The sequence below is a fragment of the Carcharodon carcharias genome, chromosome 6 (assembly GCF_017639515.1).
Source record: "Carcharodon carcharias isolate sCarCar2 chromosome 6, sCarCar2.pri, whole genome shotgun sequence".
Classification (NCBI taxonomy): domain Eukaryota; kingdom Metazoa; phylum Chordata; class Chondrichthyes; order Lamniformes; family Lamnidae; genus Carcharodon; species Carcharodon carcharias.
Window position 1 is genome coordinate 115,681,955 of NC_054472.1, and position 20,302 is coordinate 115,702,256.

Here is a 20,302-nt window from a genome sequence, read left to right on the forward strand (position 1 = left end):
GATGTTTCATAATTTACCCAATTACTCTCATTGTTTTAGCTTTAGTTTCAAGCAGTCGAATTCTTATAACATTTTAACAACCTAAACATCAGCAAGTTTAAAGGTGAGTTACTGTCACTTGATGATACTATTGATGACTCCTTCTGGGTAACAACATGAACACAGCTCATGCAGCATATATAAGCACAAATTAGAAGATCAACAAGCTAACAGGCTAATGGCCAGGTTACATTTATCCTTCTTTGCACAGTATTAGACATGCCAAGGCAAACTTTCACATTGGCAGGTAGACGCCATTGCCATAGCTGTGAGAGAGCAGCTGGACTAGGGAGCTGCTAGATCTGATATACAGATCTTTAGCACTTCAACCTCAGGGCCTTTGCTGTTCTAGTGTGTTCATCGATTTCAGGTGACATGAAGTGAACCAAATTTGGTTACAACGATGGGGATTTCAGGAGTAGGCATGGTAGGTTACCCCCTCGCAACCTCTGATTTAGCAGAAAATAAGGCACAGGAGGCCGCCATTTGGACCATTGTGTTTGTGCCAGTTTATAAAAAAGGCTAACTAGCCTAATCCCACTTTCTAGCTCCTGATCTGTAGCCCTGCAGGTTAATGGCACTTCAAGTGCATTTTTTTGTTAATGTGATGAGGATTTCTCCCGATACCACCCTTTCAGGTAGAGTTCCAAACCCCACCATCCTCTGCGTGAAAAAATCTGCCATGTCTCCTCTAATCCTTCTGCCAATTATTTTAAATCTATGCCTTGTCTGGTAACCTCTCTTCCAAGAGAAAAACTCCTTTCTAGCCAATCTATCTAGATCCCTCGTAATTTTGGACACCACAATGAAATCCCCCCTCAGCCTCCTTTGCTCCAAAAAATGATGCCGGCCTACCCAATTCTTCCACCTCATAGATAAAATTCTCAATTTCCAGTAACATCTTCGTTCAATCTCCTTGGTATCCTCTCCAGTTCATCTTTCCTGTAACGTGGGAAGCCAAATTCTACTCGGTATTCCAGCTGTGATCTAATTAGTGTTCTGTAAAGTGCTAGCACAATGTGCCTGCTCTTACAATCTATTCTTGTTTAATAAAAAAAATTGCCCCATAGACCTTCTTAACCTTAAAGGCATACAGGATCCAGGGTTTTATAAATTAAGGTTATAGGGTACAAAAGTAGCAGAGTAATGGTGAACCTTTATAAAAATACAGAATCACAGAGCAGAAGAGGCCCTTCGGCCCATCGAGTCTGCACCGACAGTTGAGAAACACCTGACCTACCTACCTAATCCCATGTACCAGCCCTCGGCCCATAGCTTTGAATGTTATGACATGCCAAGTGTTCATTCAGGTACTTTTCAAAGGATGTGAGGCAATCCGCCTCCACCACTCTCCCAGGCAGTGCATTCCAGACCGTCACCACTCTCTGGGTAAAAAAGTTTTTCCTCACATGCCCCCTAAACCTCCTGCCCCTCACCAGTTCAGCCTCAACTTCTGGGCACAACACTTTGGGAAGGAAGGGTGTGAGAGAGTGCAGGCAAGGTTTACGAAAATGATTCTGGGGTTGAGGGACTTCAGTTGTGTGGATAGATTGGGGAAATTGGGATTGTTTCTATTGGTAAGGGTCAAGAACACCAATTTAGGGTAAAAGAACCAGAGGGGACATGAGGGAAACTTTTTTTTAAAAATACAGTGGGTGGTTAGGATTTGGAATACACAGCTGTAGCAAGGCTTCCCTACTTTTTGCTCCATACCCCTTGCAACAAAGGCTAACATGCCCTTTGTCTCCCAAATTACTTGCTGTAGCTGCATTGGAATGTTTTGTGATGTTTTCTATATTGCAGCATTCTGTAGTCACTTTCCATTTAAATAACATTCTGCTTTTCTATTCTTCCTGCCAAGCACACGTTTTCCCACATTGTATTCCATCTGCCAAATCTTTGCCCACTCACTTAACCTATCTATATCCCTTTGCAGACTTTGCATATTCCTCATAATTTGCTTTCTTACTTATCTAGATATCAGCAGCAAATTTGACTAACAGCGAGTCCCTTTATCCAAATCATTAATATATATCATAAATATATGATTTATGAGGCCCTAGCACTGATCCCAGTGGCACTCCACTAGTTACAGTTTGTCATCCTGAAAGTGACCCACTTATCATGACACTCTTTCCTGTCAGTCAGTTCTCATATATCACCCCTAACACCATAAGCTTTCACCTTATGCAATAACCTTTTTTGGCACATCAACTGCCTTTTGGAAATCCAAAAACACTACATCCACTGTTTCCCCTTATACAGTCTGTTTGATACATCCTCAAAAAACTCTAATAATATGTTAAACACGATTTCCCTTTCGCAAAGCCATGTTGACTCTTGTAGTACTAGGGTGTTCGGGACTGTAAGATTTCATGTGGGACTGGGGAAACAGTATTGCCCACATTATGACATCGACAGTCATATGGGAGTAGTAAGGGAGTAATAATTAGTCTGGTAGAAGTCGGCATGAAGATAGCATCTAGTCAGGATTATGTGCATGACACATTTAGAGAGGTGGACACACCGTAGCTAAGAAGTACATAGGCATAAAGGGAATGGGTGACCAGAATATCTAAGAGAAACAGGTAGGTATTGCAGGAATCCCCTGAGGCTATCTTGTTCTCTAACCGCTTTTCCATTTTGGATACGGGTGAGCGAGATGGTTTCTCAGAGGACTGCAGCAAGAGCCAAGTTCGTGGCATCACGGGTGGTTCAGCTACACAGGAGGGGAGGTGGAAGAGTGGAAATACTATAGTGGTAGGGGGTTCCACAGTTAGAGGAGCAGACAGGCATTTCTGCGGCCATAGATGTGACTCCAGGATGGTCTGTTGCCTTCCTGGTGTCAGGGTCAAGGATGTCACAGAGCAGCTGCAGGGCATTCTTTTGGGGGAGGGCGAGCAGCCAGGGGTTGTGGCCCACATTTGGACCAATGACACAGGCAGGAAAAGGGATGAGGTCCTGAAAGCAGATTTGAGAGAGTTAGGAAAGAAATTGAAAAGCAGGATCTCAAGAGCAGTAATCTCAGGGTTACTCCCAGTGCCACGTGCTAGCAAACATAAGAATAGGAAGATTGAGCAGTTCAATATGTAGCTGGAAAAATGGAGTAAGAGGAAGGGCTTTAGATTTCTAAGGCACTGGGACTGGTTCTGGGTCAGGTGGGACCTGTACAAGGAGGATGGGTTACACCTTAACAGGACTGGGACTAATGTTCTCGCAGGGAGGTTTGCTAGTGCTGTTGGGGAGGGTTTAAACTAGATTGGCGGGGGATGGGAACCCGAGGGGAAATTGAGAGAGGAGTGGAGAAAAGCTGGCAGTGAGAAGTAGAGAAGTATTACATTATAAGGATGATATATCAGAGAGTAGTATCAAAGTTAATAGAATACTTGGAGAATTTGATAGAACTAGAGTAGGCTATAGCAAGTCATTAGATGGGTTCAGAGCAAGGGGGAAGTTAAAAAGCCTAAATCATGATTAATGTAAGTATGTGAATGTACGGTGTGTGGTTAAAGATTGGTGAACTACAGGCACAGGTTGACAAATGGAACTATGATATTACAGCTATAAGAGAGACCTGGTTCAAGAAAGGCAGGATTAAAGAGAGTGATTACAATGAGGGACTTCAATTATCCAAATATGAACCATGATAGGAATAGTGCAAAGGGACAAGAAGGGCAAGAGTTCCTGGAGTGTGTTCAGGGTAATTTTCTGCAGTAGTATATTTCTTGTCCAACAAGAGGGCAGGCACTGTTGGACCTGGTTCTGGGGAATGAGTTGGCCCAAGTGGATCAAATAATTTTGGGACAGCATTTAGGAGACAGTGACCATTGTATCATAATGTTTAAGTTAATCATGGAAAAGGACAGGGAGCAATTCAGAGCAGGCATAATTAATTGGGGGAAAACTAACTTCGATGGGATGAGAATGTATCTGAGTTGAGCGAGTTGGAATTAAATGTTGGCAGAAAAAGTGGTGGCTGAACAATGGGCGACATTCAAAGAGATAGTATTGCAAGAAAAGTAAAGGTATATTCCCTTGAAGGGAAAAGGTAGGGCAAATAAATCTAGAACACCCTGGATGATGAGAGAAATAGAGGTGAAGATGAAAAGAAAGAAGTACGTGTATGACAGATGTCAGGTAGAAAATGCAATGGAGAATCAGGTTGAATATAGAAGGACCAGAGAGGGAATGAAAAAATCTAATCAGAAAAGCAAGGAGGGAGCATGAAAAGAAATTAGCAGCTAATGTAAAAGGGAATCCCAAGATCTTCTATAAGCATGTAAACAATAAAAGGGTGATAAAAGAAAGGGTGGGGCCAATTAGGGATAAAAAAAGGAGACTTGCATGTGGTGGCAGGAGAAATAATGGAGGTATTAAAAGAGTACTTTGCATTTGTCTTTACAAAGTAAGAGAATGCTACCCAGGCCGAGGTAAGAGAGGACGTAACTGGTACGCTCAAGGACTTTGCAATTGAGAAGGAGGAGGTGTTAGAAAGGCTATCTTTACTTAAAATTGATAAGGTACCAGGACCAGAACCAGATGAGATACATCCGAGGATACTGAGGGAGGTGAGAGTGGAAATTCAGAGGCACTGGTGATAATCTTCCAGTCTCCCTTAGACATAGGGGCGGTGCCGGAGAACTGGAGAATTTCAAATGTTACACTCTTGTTCAAAAAGGGGTACAGGGATAACGCCGGCAACTACAGACCAATCAGTTTGACTTCACCGGTAGGGAAACTTCTGGAAACTATAGTTCGGGACAAAATGAATAGTCACTTAGATAGGCGCGGGATAATTAAGGAAAGCCATTAAAGCCAAGGGAATGTTTAACTAATTTGCTGGAGCTTTTTGAGGTGGTAGCAGAGAAGGTTGATAAGGGCAACACTTTGATGTGGTGTATATGGATTTTCAAAAGGCATTTGATACAGTGTTGCATAATAGATTTGGGAGCAAAATTCTAGCTCATGGAATAAAAGGGAAAGTAGGCACTTGGATATGAAATTGGCTGAGTTACAGGAAACAGAGTAGTGGTCAATGATTCTTTTTCAGGTTGGAGGAAGATTTGTATTGGAGTTCCTCAGAGGTCAGTGTTGGGACTCTTGCTCTTCCTGATATTTATTAACGACCTAGACTGCAGTGTGCAGGGCATGATTTCAAAATTTGCAGATGATACCAAGATTGGAAATGTTGTCAACCGTAATGGGGATAATCTTGAACTTCAAAAGGACATAGATATGTTGGTAGATTGGGCAGACAAGTGGCAGATGAAGTTCAATGCAGAGAAGAGTGAGGTGATTTGTTTTGCCAGGAAGAATATGGAGAGGCTGTATAAAATAAAGGAAGAAACTCTAAAGCAAGTGCAGGAACAAAGGGGTCTCGGTGTATATGTATGCAAGTCTTTTAAGGTGGCAGGGCATGTTGAGAGAGCAGTTAATAAAGCATATGGTATCCTACGTCTTATTAATAGGGGCATTGAGTACAAGAGTTAGAAGGTCATGTTACACTTGTATAAGACACTAGCTAGACCTTATCTGGAGTACTGCATCCAGTTCTGGGAGCCATACTTGAGGAAGGATGTGAAGGCATTGGAGAGACTACAGGTGAGATTCACAAGAATGATTCCAGGGATAAACAACTGTAGCTATGAGGATAGATTGGAGAGGTTGGGTCTGTTTTCCTTGGAGAAAAACGACTGAAAGGAGACATGATCGAGGTATTCAAGATCCTGAGGGGTATGGACAGGGTAAATAGTGAGAAACTGTTCCCACTCAAGAGAACATCAAGATCTAGAGGGCACAGATTCAAAGTAATGGGTAAAAGGAGTAGAAGTGATGAGGAAAAAATCTTTTCACCCAGAGGGTGGTTGGAGTCTGGAACAAACTTCCTGAAAGGGTGGTGGAGACAGGTTCGATCGAGGTAGTCAAAGGGGAATTGGATTGCTACCTGAAAAGAGAATATGTGCAAGGTTACAGGAATAAGGCAGGGGACTAGGATTAGGTAGAATGCTCTTTCAGTGAGCCAGTGCAGACTCGATGGGCCAAATGGCCTCCTTATGCACTGTAAAGATGTGATTCTGTATCCAATAGATGTGAGTACAGTTATGTGTTATTAATAAACAGTTACTGTTCAACTATATACCCCTTCTAGGTCTCTTCATGAGGCAACATTCAACCTTATGACATGGTGCCAGCAGGTCAAGGATCCCAAAATCCCTAAGAATGAAGAAGTAAAGAAACTGCAGTCTGACCTGAGAGAAGTGTGCTCAGCTTGAAGACCTTGAATACACAGCTGGAGATTGCCCAAGAAACTCCATTACAGGCGTGGAGGCTGAAGGGCAGAAGAAAGATCCACTGTGCAGCTTAAGAGGACTCCACCAGAGCATGTGGAGATCCTATGTGAACCTGATCAAAAACAGAGTCAAAGGACGTAGCCAAATCGTAAGAGTGAGCAAACTCCAAAAAAAAAGCCAAAATAAGGTTTTGAATTCACTGCAATAATCAGACTGCATTGCTTAATGAGCGTAGCTTGAAGAACACTGCAACCCGGATCCAGGGTCGGTGCCATAATACACAGCGACCACGTGCGAACAATAAAAAAAATTAAAGAGGAGTCTGAGCAAAGAAAAAAGGCTTCAATTTGATTCTCCAAGCCTGGGAAAGCAATTAGCTAGTCAAAATGATTCGTTCAAAAGATTTTCTGTAGAATTGCTGAAGTTCAAAATGGCTCCATAACCGGAACAGGAGCCTGCCAAATACTGACATACGTGAGAAGGAAAAAAAACAATTACTGCAGCACTATTTAAAAAAAAATTAAAGCTGTTATCCCCCTGTGCTGAAAACAGCCATGGGTGGTAAATCAACACTGCCAGTCTAAAGCTGGCAGATACAAAGGTTAGATGGAAGAGCCAGACCAGGCAAAAAATTGGGCATTATGGAGAAAATTTTTAAGATATATGATAGCATCAGGCTTGAAGAAGAAAGCAGGGGCTTAACAAGTGAATACACCATTATATTCCGTAGGTCTGATAGCCGACAACATAATTGCCAGACAAGGAATAAATGAGTCTTTCAAAAACTTGAGGTCATGAAGTCCTTTGACACCTACTTTAATCTAAGCAGCAATAAGATTTTGGAGCGTGCAAAATTTAACAAGAGTCCAAAAGCCTGGGGCTCTTGACTCTTTCATACTTGAGTTTTGCAGATTGGCTGAAGGCTCCGACTATGGTGACCTTAATTGGAGCTCATAAGAGACCGATTGGAGTAGATGTACTCCAATCTAGAGATGATATAACTTTGGAAAAAGAAATCCAAATTGTCAGACAATCGAAAGTCTGCCAGCAAAACTGATCAATTTTGTGTGGCACAGTTAAGCTGTGGCACAGAGTAACCCCAACAGTTCAACTCAAAGCAAAAGGACAAAGGAAACTCCAGGGCAAGAAAAACAATAGCCAAGCAAAACAAAAGATGGTGCCAGACCATGTCAGCACTGTGGCGCAAGCAGACCTCACAGGCGCGAGCAGCGTCCAGCAATCACTGTGCAGTACTTTTACTGCAACTGCTTGGGACACTTTGGAAAGATGAGTAAGTGCAAAACCTTCAGAGGATGTGAAGGATTCCAAACAAGTCCATGAGATCGTCAAAGAAATCGTCCAACAATGCTTCTCAGGAGAAATTAAGGATCTCAGATTCACATTTTGGATTCAAGTTAGACACAGGAACAGTGCAACAGTCCTTTTTTTTTTTAATTCATTCATGGGATGTGGTCTTCACTGCCTGGGCCAGCATTTATTGCTCATCTCTAATTGCTCGAGTAGGTGGTGGTGAGCTGCCTTCTAGAACCGCTGCAATCCGAGGCATAGGTACACACACACACTGCTGTTAGGAAGGGAGTTCCAGGATTTTGACCTTGCGACAGTGAAGGAACGGTGATATATTTCCAAGTCAGGATGGTGGGTGGCTTGGAGGGGAACTTGCAGGTAGTGTTGTCCCATCTCTGCCCTTGTCCTTCTAAATGGTAGTGATCGTGGGTTTGGAAGGTGCTGTCTGAGGAGCCTTGGTGAATTCCTGCAGTGTATCTTGGAGATGGTACAGACTGCTGCTGTGCGTCGAGGGAAATCCACTTAATGTCCTCAATGGACTACAGCTTAACCAAACTGTCCAAGAGCACAACGTTCTAGAAACTTGATGCAAACAGTGGCTTCTGGCACACTCCATTAGATGAGAAATCTAAATTGCTGACAACTTTTATCACCCTGTTTGGCAGATTCAGCTTCAATCATTTGTCTTTTGGCATTAAGTTGGCACCCAAGATATTACAGCGCACCATGTTGGCCATCTTACAAGGCCAGAAAGGAATTATCTGTCATATGGATGATGTACTTGTCCATGGTATGACTGTCAAGAAACATGACAGTAGACTCATGGCTGTCTTGAAACACTTGCAGAAAGCAGAATTAACACTGAATAATAGATGCACGTTCTCCAAGACCTCCATTTGGTTCTTAGGCCATGTTGTGAGCAGCAAAGGCATCCTGTCAGACCCACACAAAACAAAGGCAATTAATGAGTTTCCAACTCCTCCATCTATTCCCGAACTCCAAAGATTCCTGGGCAGGGTGAACCAGTTGACGCATTCTCGAAAAGGTCCAAGCATGGTGTTGGGATGCACACCAAGCGCAAACGATTTTTTTTTCTTCTTTATTCTTTCATGGGATGTAGGCGTTGCTGGCAAGCCCTTTGTTGCCCATCCCTAATTGCTTTTTCAGAGGGCAGTTAAGAGTCAACCACATTGCTTTGGGTCTGGAGACACACATAGGTCAGACTAGGTAAGGATGGCTCATTTCCATCCCTAAAGGACATTAGTGAACCAGCTGGGTTTTTACAACAATTGATGATTGTTTCATGGTCACCATCACTGAGGCTAGCTTTCAATTCCACATTTATTAACTCAATTCTAATTCAATCAGATGTCGTGGTGGCATTAGCCTGGATCTCTGGGTTACTAGTCCAGTGACATTTCCACTACGCCACCATCTCTCCAATTCTATTAGATCAAAGACATGTTGCTCTCACCAGATACCCTAGCTTATTATGACCCATCCCTGCCAACTACAATCGCAGATGTCTTGTCAATAGAATCAACAGTGGGGCTGTTCCAAGAGCAGCTAAATGGATGCCACTGTCCAGTATAGTATATGTCTCGGGGGCTGTTAGACACAGAGATGAAGTATGCAGTTATTGAAAAAGAGGCCCTCACAGTAACATGGGCTTGTGAGAAGTTCTCTGACTGTATTCTTGGGCTAAAAAGGATTATTGTGACAGATCACAAACCATTGGTCTCACTGTTGGATGAGAAACAACTCGCCAGGGTGCACCCCAGAATTCAGAGATTCTGCTTACAACTCATGCGCTTTGCATACAAGACAGTGTACATCTAGGGAAAGTACCAAACAACTGCAGACACACTGTCCAGGGCCACAGTTGACCATCCTGTGATACACAATGTCAATCTGGTCAATGAGCTCAAGTCACATTCTCAGTCTGTGGCAACACAACTGCCAGCGAGCTCCAAAAAGCTTCAACAGATATGACAAGAACAGATGTAAGATGAAGAGTGTGTCTGCATCTGTCAGTGCTGCCTACAAGGGTGACCACTGCAGCTTCCAGGTGGCAATGTTATGAAAATTCACTTGAAAATGCAGAAGCACTTCACAGCTCTGAAGAAGTCATAATCGAAATGTTAACTCTGTTTCTCTCTCTACCGGTGTTGCCAGGCCTGCTGAGTTTTTCCAGCATTTTCTGTTTTCATTTGAGATTTCCAGCATCCACAGTATTTTGCTTTTATCACTGTCATTGATGATATGCTAGTGTATGATGAGCAGTTGGTCGTTCCCATTTCACTCTGGGAGATTCTACAACAAATCCACCAAAGCCACTTGGGCAACATAAGGTCAGTAGTGTGGTGGCCAGGAATATCAGAAGTAATTGAAGAGATGATCTTAAACTGTCAGGTGTGCACGCTGTACAAACCAGTCCAGAGGGAGCCCCTTATCCCCGCACAGTTCCCTACCAGACCGTGGGAATGTTTGGGAATGGATCTGTTCATATACAACAGCAAGTCCTTCCTCATCACTTCAATCCATCAAGAGAAATATTCAATGAAGCGTTTGCACACAACCACCACAAAATCAATCATTAGATCACTGAAAGAAATCTTTGATCCTTCGCATCCCGGACCAGTTGGTGTCTGACAACAGGTCGCAATTCGCTAAGGAATATTTCACTCATTTTGCAGGATTTACAGATTTCAACACTTCACCATCCCCCCAAGGGATCCACAATCTAACTGAGGTGGAAAGAGGCATTCCACCATTAAAACCTTCTTGAAGAAAAATGATGACTTTTCATATAGATTCATCCCACTGCAATGGGGATTAGCCCCATCTAAGCTGCTGATATGCAGAAAACTTTGCACTCAATTTCCCACGCTGCCGAAGAAATTAATCCCAGGGTTGGCAGTCAGAGACTATCAGAAGGTTTAGAGAACAGTCCAATCAATGGTGACAAAACTTCCACTTACAATAGGGAGTACCATAAAAACCTGCCAAGGTTAAACAGAGGTGACAAGGTTTGGAACAGGAACCTTGACAGAAAAGGCATCATTGTCCTGAAGAATGAAGAACAGCAATGGTCATACTTGATACATACCCCAGAAGTCACAAATCAGACAGAATAGGAGAAGTAAAAATAAAAACAAAAAACTGCGGATGCTGGAAATCCAAAACAAAAACAGAATTACCTGGAAAATCTCACCAGGTCTGGCAGCATCGGCAGAGAAGAAAAGAGTTGACGTTTCGAGTCCTCATGACCCTTCTGTTGGGGTCATGAGGACTCGAAACGTCAACTCTTTTCTTCTCCGCTGATGCTGCCAGACCTGCTGAATTTTTCCAGGTATTTCTGTTTTTGTTTAGAATAGGAAAAGACTTCACCTGATTCCTCGTGCCAAACTTCCTTCACTTCCATTTGAGTGAGCCAGGTGTAGAAAGCCAAATAATTGCAACACCAAGTACTAGAACTTCAACTCCAGGCCAGCAAAGTCAGCCCAAAGCAGTTCAGACCACCACTCTCGAAACTTGAAAGGACAAGATTGGGAAGGGCTGTAGTGCCTCCAGACTGTCTGAATCTGTAAAGTCAGGGACTTAAGAGGTGGGGGGGGGGGGGGGGGGGGGGGGGGTGTCGGTGGTGTTGGGGAGATGGGGTAGCATGTAAATATTATTGCAAATACATTTGGGTAATAACTTGGGTTGAGGTGTTCAGGACTGTAAGGGTTAATGTGGAACAGGCCACATTACCACCCACATTATGATGCAGAGTCACATGGGAGTAGTATAGTATTGAACCTGGTAAAAGTTGGCATGGAGATAGCACCTAGTCAGGACTGCGTCCTATAGGTATGTATATAGTTATGTGTTATAATAAACAGTTATTGCTCAACAATACAAGCCTCTAGACCTCTTCATGAGACAACGTACAACAACTCTGCCTGATTGCATTATGATTTTGTAAATGTCTTGTTACTACCACTTTACTAATAGATTCCAGCATTTTGCCAAAGACAGGCATTAGACAGATATTAGGCTAACTGGCCTACAGTTTCCTATTTTCTGTCTCCATCCTTTCTTGAACAGAGGTATTACATTTGCTGTTTTCCAATCCTTTCCAAAATCTAGGGAACTTTGGAAGACTACAACCAAAGCACCAAATATCTTTGCAGCCACTTCTTTTGATGTAGGCCATCCGGTCCAGCGGACTTGACAGCCTTAAGGGCTGAATCTTCCGGTCAGCGTGCGGGGGTGGGCCCGACACGCCGACGCATAAAATGACGTGCAATGACATTGGGTGTGCACCCCCAACGTCTTCAAGCATCATCTCGTCAACGGCTTATTAAGGCCATTAAGGAACTAATTAAAGTAGTTCAGAACACTGCCTGTCCAAACTTAAGGTTGGCGGGCAGGCGAAAAGCCCAAGCGGCCTTCACGTTTTTCAGGAAACCTCATTCACGGATGGGATGAGGTTTCCTGAAGCTTTTATAAAATAAATACATACATTTTCCCACCTTTACAAACATGCCCCAACTCATGTGACACAGTCACATGAGGGAATATGTCTGCATAAATTTTTAATTTTCATAACCATTCAATCTCCCTGAGGCAGCTCCGTGCCTCAGGGAGATTGCTGCGCTCTTTTGTGTGCATGTGCAAAAGAACGCAGGCCCCGACTCTCCCTCCTCCCCCTGTCCGCACAGGTAGGGCTAAGCTTTGCCGGCCGCGCGTTACGCTGGGCAGGCCTTATTTGGCCTGCCTGTGTAAAATAGTGGCGCGCAGCCGTTTGCAGGCAGCGATTGGCTCTACGCCCACCCCCATCCAGCCTACACGCCATAGGAAAAATCCAGGCCTAATTCCCATTAGTTTTTCCATTACTTTTTCTCTAGTGATCGTGATTAAGTTGAACTGCAGCGGTTCAAGGCGGCAGCTCACCACCACTTTCTCAAGGGAAATTAGAGATGGGCAATAAATGTGGCCCTGGCTAGTGATGCCCACATCCCATAAACGAATAAATAAAAGTTCCCCCCTTCCTTTTGGCACTTGATTTTCTAGTATTCTTGGGATTGCTTTTTGTGTCATCTACTATGAAGACGAGTACAAATGCATGTTCGAAGCCTCTGCTACTTCCTTGCTTCCCATTAATTCCCCAGCTTCACCCTCTAAGGGAACAATGCTTAGTGTAGCTATTCTTCCTTCTTATATACTTGTAGAAGATTTTACCAACTCATTATATTTCTTGGTAGTTTTCTCTCGTACTCAAATTTCTCCCTCTTGATTTTTTAAAAAAAATTTATCCTTTGCTGGTTTCTAAAACTTTCCCAATCTTCTGACCTACTACTAATCTTCACAGCATTATACCCCTTTTCTTTCAATTTGATAGTAACTTCCTTAGTTAGCCATGGATGGTGCATCCTTCTGGCAGAGTCTTTTTTCCACAATGGAATAAATCTTTGTTGAGTTAAGAAACATCTCCTTAAATGTCTGCTGCTTCTTCTCCCTTTTAACCTATTTACCCAGTTCACTTTAATCAACTGTCTTCATATCCTTGTGTCTTAAACTTAAATAAAGGCAATTACAGTAGTTATTCATTTCTCACTCTCAAACTAAAATTGGAATTTTATCATGTTATGATCATTCTTGTTTAGAGGATCCTTTACTATGAGGTCATAAATTAATCCTGTCTCATTACACATTTCCAAGTTCAAATAGGCTGGTAAGTTCCATCATATATTGTTCTAAGAAACTGTCCCGAATAAACTCTATAAATTCATCCTCCTGGCTACCCTTACCAATTTGATTTGTCCAATTGATGTGAAGATTAAAATCATCCATGATCATTGCTGTACCTTTCTTGCAAGTTCCTATTATTTCTTGGTGTATACTCTGTCCTGCTATGTAGCTATTGTTAGGGGGCTTATAAACTATTCCCACAGTGACTTCATTCCTTTTCTATTTTTCGCCAACTAATCTGAATACTACATCTTGATATTCTGAACACAGGTCATTTCTCACTATTGTACTGATCTCAGCTTTTATTAACCAGGGTATTGAGGGAAGTGAGAGTGGAAATCGCCGAGGCATTGGCCATATGTTTTTTGTCTTCTTTAAACTCAGGAATGGTGCCAGAAGATTAAAGAATTGCAAACATTACGCCCTTTATGAAAAAATGGTGTAAAGATAAGCCCAACAACTGCTGGCCAGTCAGTTTAACTTTGGTGGTGAGGAAACTTCTAGAAAAACTAATTTGTGACAAAATTAATAGGCACATAGACAAATGCAGGTTAATTAAGGAAAGTCAGCATCGATTTCTTAAGGGAAAATTATGTTTAACTAACTTGCTGAATTTTTTTGAAGAGGTAACAGAGAGGGTTGATGGAGGCAACGTTGTTGATGTGCTGTACAGGGACTTCCAAAAGGCATTTGATGGTGCTGCACAATGGACTCGTGAGGAAAGTTATAGCTCATGGAATAAAGAGACAGTGGCAACATGGATATGAAATTAGCTGAGTGAGAGAAAACAGAACAGTGGTTAATGGATGTTTTTCAGGCTGGAGGAAGGTTTGTAGGGGTCAGTGTTGGGACCCTTGCTTTTCCTGATATATATTAATGACTTTGATCTTGGTGTAAAGGGCACAATTTCAAAATTTTCAGATGATACTAAAACTTGGAAGCATTATGAACAGTGAAGAAATAGTGTAGAACTTCAAAAGGGCATTTACAGGTTGACGTAATGAGCAGAAAGGTGGCAGGTAAAGTTCAATGCAGAGAGATGTAAAGTGATTCAGTTTGGTAGGAAGAACATGGAGAGGCACTAAAATAAAAAGGCACAACTCTAAAGGGGGTGCAGGACCAAAGGGATCTGGGTGCATAAGTCATTCAAGATGGCAGAACAGGTAGAGAGAATGGTTAATAAGCATACGGTATCCTAGGCTTTATTAAAAGGGGCACAGACTTCAAGGGCAAGGGGGTTATGTTGAACTTGTATAAGACACTAGTTAGGCCTTAGCTAGAATACTATATTTAGTTCTGGACGCTGCATTTAAGGATGGATGTTGAAGGCATTGGAGAGCGTGCAGAAACAATTCGTGAGAATGGTACTAGGGATGAGGAGCTTCAGCTATGAAGACAGGTTGGAGCGGTTCACCTGTTTTCCTTGGAGAAATGAAGGCTGAGAGGAGATTTGATAGAGGTATTCAAAATCATGAGTGGTCTGGACAGAGAAGATCAGGAGAAACTATTCCATCTTGTGAAAGGACAGAGTGAGAGGGCACAGATTTAAATCAATTGGCAAGAGAAGCAAATGTGATATGAGAAAAAATATTCATGCAGCATGTGGTGGTTCTATCAAAGCACTCAAGGGAATCAGGCTGTTATCTGAAAAGGAAGAATGTGCAGGGCTACAGGGAGAAGGCAGGAGAATGGCACTAAGTGAACTGCTTATTCGGAGAGTCTATGTAGACACAATGGACCGAAAGACTTCCTTATAGGTGACAACAATTGTCATTCTGTAACACAGCTGCTACACCTCCTTTCCCTTTCCTCTTGCTCTTCCAGAATGTCAAATATCCTTGAATATTCAGGTCCCAGCCTTGGTCACCTTGCAACCACATCTCTGTAATGGCCATCATAACATGTTCTTTTACTTCTATGGGTGCTATCAAATCATCCATCTTGTTATGAATGCTGGAGCATTCAGATAGATGGATTAATGTTTTAGATAATAATTGTCATACTGAAAGATTAATTGTATTCCCAGCATTTTCTGTTTTAGTATTTACAGGTTTTATTTTTGATATTTATATTCAGTTTTCAACCAAAACTGTAGTTTAGATTACTTACTGAAGAAACATTTTGATAGCAAGATAAAATTCATTTTTTATAACCAGAATGTATTGCAACAGGAAGAGAAAAATAAATAGCACGAGCATTTCTCTCGCAATGGATTATTAACACTAGTCCAAGCAGCCACCTTGTGAGCAGTTAATCACTTATGTCCAAACACACCAGTTTCTGACGCTAGAGTCAATTACTCAAAAAGGGACACTAAAAATAAATCACCTTGTACACAGGTTGTACAGCACTGTGGAAGAGTTAACCATAAATCATCATGAAATGTTTGGAAGCTGGGAGCTCTAAAAATGTTTGTTTAATGTGAATGTCTGATGTTTGGGTAGCTCAGATTGACTGAGAAGTTCAACAGTTGCTGTACCCTTACTGAAGCAGAAAATAAATTCATGAACCAGAGCTATTGAGTGACAACCACCTTCAGATTCATTAAAAATTCTGGTTTTCACCTATTCCAAAGCTAGTGCTTCAAATGCACAATAACTGGCAGTAGAATTTAGAGATGGTTCACTTAAGGTAAGATATTAGATATCAAAGAGGGAGAGGAACAGTGATGAGTTGGATAGATCAAATCCATCTAAGGATGCAAATCCGCAGCCAACTAACTTCCTCATCCACTTTGTCTTAACGCAGTTTGAAACTTACATTCATAATCTACTCACTTAAGCTATCATTCCTATGTTTATTTGGTTTACAATGAGTGGTATATTTGATAGTCAAATGCTGAAGCACTTTAGCTCCCCAGGGTGAATTATCCTTTACCAGATCCAGATACTTGCCAGATACTTTCGCTACTGGAAGAAATATTAAAATATCCATTTTTCCCTTGATGAAAATGATCATGATGGAACCAAATAAACAATGAAGCATGTTGTTATGAAGCCATGCTTTATTTAAAAAAAATGGCTATGGGTGGAATTTTACAGCTCCTTTGAGGCGGGAGTGGGGCTGTAAATTGCGGCAAGCCATTCAAAAGTCCATTAACTTTGACAGGAACAGAAAATCTTGCTGGCAGGAGGGGCCATAAAATTCCGTCCTATGAATTTATTGTTTGGAAACCACTAACTGAATTTTTAAAAAGGCCTAAAGCCACATTCCAAAGTCTTGAAATCACAATCGAAGATTGCTGAACACTTGCCACTGAAATGGAGACAACCTGTCTGCAAAGGCTCATCAGGCACAATTTACCTTGAAGGAGTGTGAATGGGGGCCTTCTCCTAACCGATCAGCAAAGCATCCTGACAATTGCCTGGATACTCAGCTGGGTGGGGACAAACCATGAGACACAATCACAATGGGACTCCAACTATAAAAGGAATGTGCCCTGACATTATCTAGTTATGTAAGCCAGGCAACTGGAATCCATGAGCCGTGATCATATTTGGGTCACTGGGCAATAGGGGGAGGGACACTCAGTCAATAAATGTGGGGAGAAAAGATTGGTAGAACACACAAAGTAGGATGGGTACAGTTGCCCCGCTAAGAGCTCTGTGCATAAATACACGCAGTTTAAAAAATAAAACAAGTGAGTGAAAGTTAGAAGCATAAATACAATATAAAGGGTATGATGTAGTCATGATTACAGAGACCTGGCTACAACCTGAACACAATTGGGAGCCAAACATTCCAGACGAGTGAATCATTAGAAAGGACGGGAAAATTAGAATCATAGATTGATACAGCACAAAAGGGGGTGATTCAGCCTATTGCACTTGTGTTGGCTCTTTGAAACAGATATCCAATTAGTCCCACTCCTCAACTCTTTCCTCACAGTCCCTAAACATTTTTACTTCTAATGTTTATCTTTATCCTTTTCAAAAATTATTCTTGAATTTATTTCCAGCACTCTTTCAGGCAGTGTATTTCAGATTGTAACAACTTGCTGTGTAAAATATGTTTTATTCATGTCACCCTTGATTCTTTTGCCAATAAAATCATTCATGATTTTGAACACTGCTATTAAATCTCCCATTAACCTTTCTATATTCTAAGGGGAACACCACCAGCTCCTGTATTCTGTCCATCTAACTATTCACCTATTCAAGTATATCTCCTCTGCATCCCAGGGCCTTGTCATCCTTCCTAAAATGGGTTGCCTGGAAATGTGTATAATACTACAGTTGAGGTCTAACCAGGATTTTATAACAGTTCAGCAAAATTTCCTTGCTGCTCCACTCAATTTCTCTATTTATTAAGCCAAGGATTCAATATTCCTTTCCTTAAAAAAACAACTTGCCTTACCACTTTCAAAGACTTGTGCATGCACACCTACAGTCTTTCTGTTCCTGAACTCCAATTAAAATCATTCCATTTAGTCTATATTACCTCTCCTCATTTCTACCAAAATGAAATGAATCGCTCACACTTGTGTTAAATTTCACCTGCCCATGTCCTTCTGAAGTCTGTTACTATCCTCCTCACTGTTTACATTTTCAAGTTTTGTCACATCTGCAAACTTTGCAATTATGCTCCATGTACCCAGTGAAGCTATTGATATACATCACTAAGAGTATTGGTCCCAACACCAATGCCTGAGGGATGCCACTGCACACTTCCTGCCATTCTGAAAAAACATTCATCATTAACTCTCAGCTTTCTCTCCCTTGGCCACATTTTAATACACAAAGCCACTACCTCTGATCCCACAGGCTTCAATTCTGTTGAGTCTATTATGAGGTACTTAATCAAATGCCTTTTGAAAATCCAAATACACATGGGCAGCATAGAAACAAAGAAAACAGGGGCAGGAGTAGGTCATTCAGCCCTTCGAGCCTGCTCCAACATTCAATATCATGGCTGATACTCTATCTCAATACCATACTCCCGCTCTCTTCCCATATCCTTTGATGCCTTTAAGAGTCGAGAAATCTACTTCCTTCTTAAATATATTCAGTGAGTTAGCCTCCACAGCCTTCTGTGGTAGAGAATTCCACAGGTTCACCACCCTCTGAGTGAAGGTGTTTCTTCTCATTTTGGTCCTAAATGGTCCACCCCACATCCTGAGATTGTGACCCCTTGTTCTAGTGCCCCCATCCAGAAGGAACATCATCTCTACATCCAGTCTGTCCATCCCTGTCAGAATTTTACACGTTTCAGTGTAAACTCCAGTTTTAAACTCCAATGAATATGTGCCTAGTCGACCCAATCTCTCCTCAAATGACAATCCTGCCATCCCAGGAATCAATCTGGTGAACCTTTGCTGCACTCCCTCTATGACAAGTATAACCTCTCTTAGGTAAGGAGACCAAAATTGCACACAATGCTGCAGGTGTGGTCTCACCAAGACCCTGTACAGCTGCAGTGAGACATCCTTGCTCCTGTACTTGAGTCCTCTCGCAATGGAGGTTAACATACCATTTGCCTTCTTAACTGCTTGCTGCACCTGCATGCTTGCTTTCAGTGATTGGTGTACAAGGACACCCAGGTCCCTTTGTACATCAACATTTCCCAATTTATCAACCAATTAAATAATACTCTGCCATTTTTTTCCTACCAAATAGGATAACTTCATACTTATCCGCGTTATACTGCATCTGCCATGTATTAGCCCACTCACTCAACCTGTCTAAATTGCCTTGAAGCCTCTTAATATCCTTCTCACAACTCACATTCCCACCAAGTTTCGTATCGTCAGAAAACGACAATAATACATTTGGTTCCCTCAACCATTATCCTCATCAACCCTAAAAGTGGGAACATGGGACAATTAGCAATACTGATAAAAGATGCAATTACTGTAGTACGAAGGCAGCATTTCAGAAAGGGTGATTGAGCAGTAGAAGCATTAAGGTACAGCAAAAGATCTAAGGAGCAGTTGCCTACAGACCTCCTGATGGTTGTGATACAGTGGCAGGCATAAATACAGAGATCAGGGAAACAAATCTGTGATAAAGGCAAAATACTGGCTGGAAATCTGAAACAAAAACAAAAAACGCTGAAAAAACTCAGCAAGTCTGACAGTATCTATGGACAGAAAGACAGAGTTAACGTTTCAAGGCTGTATGACTCTTCTTCACAAAACTGTGAGATACACTACACATACATTTATGGGTGAAAGCCTGAAGCAGCACATTATTCACATAATTTCAGGCAACTCTGACTGGTTGACCTTTTGCAGATGGTTTCAGTTTGTATGTTGGGGGGTGCGGTGGGGTAGGGTGGTTTATCTCAAAAACAACACAAATAATTGAGGAACCTGACTTGTAGAAATGTATCAGCGTTAACAGATATCAATCAACTATAAAATTAATTTCCCCAGAACTTAATGGCACACCTCCACTGTAGCATCAGAGGGAAGCAATACTTGCTTAAAAAACAACAGGGTATAGTTTTTTAAAAATGTGTGAGAGCACTGCATTCTTTCTGGTTTATTTTCAAGTGAAATATTAAACAATATTGTAAAGAGTATGACCACAATATTGAACAGGGCCCAGAAGTATTCAGGGGGAATCACAATGCGTAATTAACTCTTACCCACTGCTTCCATTGTAGTCAGTTTGCAAACAAGATTGCGCATGCAACCAGTGCTAAACTTGTTGAGCGGTTGCATGCCTCAGCCAGGGGAAGACGGTGGCATAGTGGTAATGTCAAAGGAACAGTAACCGAGGGATCCCAGGCTAATGCTCTGGGGACACTGGTTCATATCCCACCACGGCTAGTGGAATTTATATTTAATTAATAAAATCTGGAGTTGAAAGCTAGTCTCAGTAATGGTGCCCATGAAACTATTGTCATCTGTCATAAAAACTCAACCTGTTCACGAATGTCCTTCAGGGAAGGAAATCTGCCATCCTTACCCAGTCTAGCCTACTTGT

At 41.9% G+C, this 20,302-nt stretch overlaps 1 protein-coding gene across 5 annotated transcripts in view; it reads right to left on the bottom strand.

Annotated features, from left to right (window-relative positions):
- efr3a (EFR3 homolog A (S. cerevisiae)) overlaps positions 1-20,302 on the bottom strand; it is a 255,404-nt gene that overhangs the window by 101,326 nt on the left and 133,776 nt on the right. The gene's annotated exons all lie outside the window — the stretch shown is intronic.